The sequence below is a fragment of the Orycteropus afer genome, unplaced genomic scaffold (assembly GCF_000298275.1).
Source record: "Orycteropus afer afer isolate SDZICR_OR568_19922 unplaced genomic scaffold, OryAfe1.0 scaffold00836, whole genome shotgun sequence".
In the NCBI taxonomy this organism is placed as follows: domain Eukaryota; kingdom Metazoa; phylum Chordata; class Mammalia; order Tubulidentata; family Orycteropodidae; genus Orycteropus; species Orycteropus afer.
The window spans coordinates 620,444-620,950 of record NW_006922423.1 but is presented as its reverse complement, the minus strand read 5'-3'; positions in this window follow the sequence as shown (position 1 = coordinate 620,950).

The window sequence follows — 507 nt, the reverse complement described above, 5'->3', positions numbered from 1 at the left end:
AAGACAATACAGTTAGCAACTATAGCCAATGGAGACATTATTTATGAGTAAGCTTGAAGATTGGTATCATACTACATGAAACCCTGCCCTAGTATTTATATTAAATCCTAAATCAAATATCACAAGTCATCACCTTTAGAATCAGATCTTGATTTTGAAAATTATTTGGAGGAAATGTTGAAAAATATTTATATACATGTCCTAGCCTGTATACATATATGAGATTTCAGATTGTGAAAGAAATTACTAAAGTGTGTAGTAATGGGAAAAATCACTGAGGGGAAATTTTGACTTTTGAACACTAGAAAACTTGGAATTCCTGGATAACAATGCAAATCATAAACACTTAAACACAAATAAAGAGGATAAAAATCACAATGAACAAGATAAAGCAGCCACTGAATTTAATAATGCCATTCTTACTGTGTTACATCACCCATTGAAAACCCTGTGGAGTTGCCAGTTGTCATGAGCCAGAATCAACTATACAGCAACTGGTTTGATTTC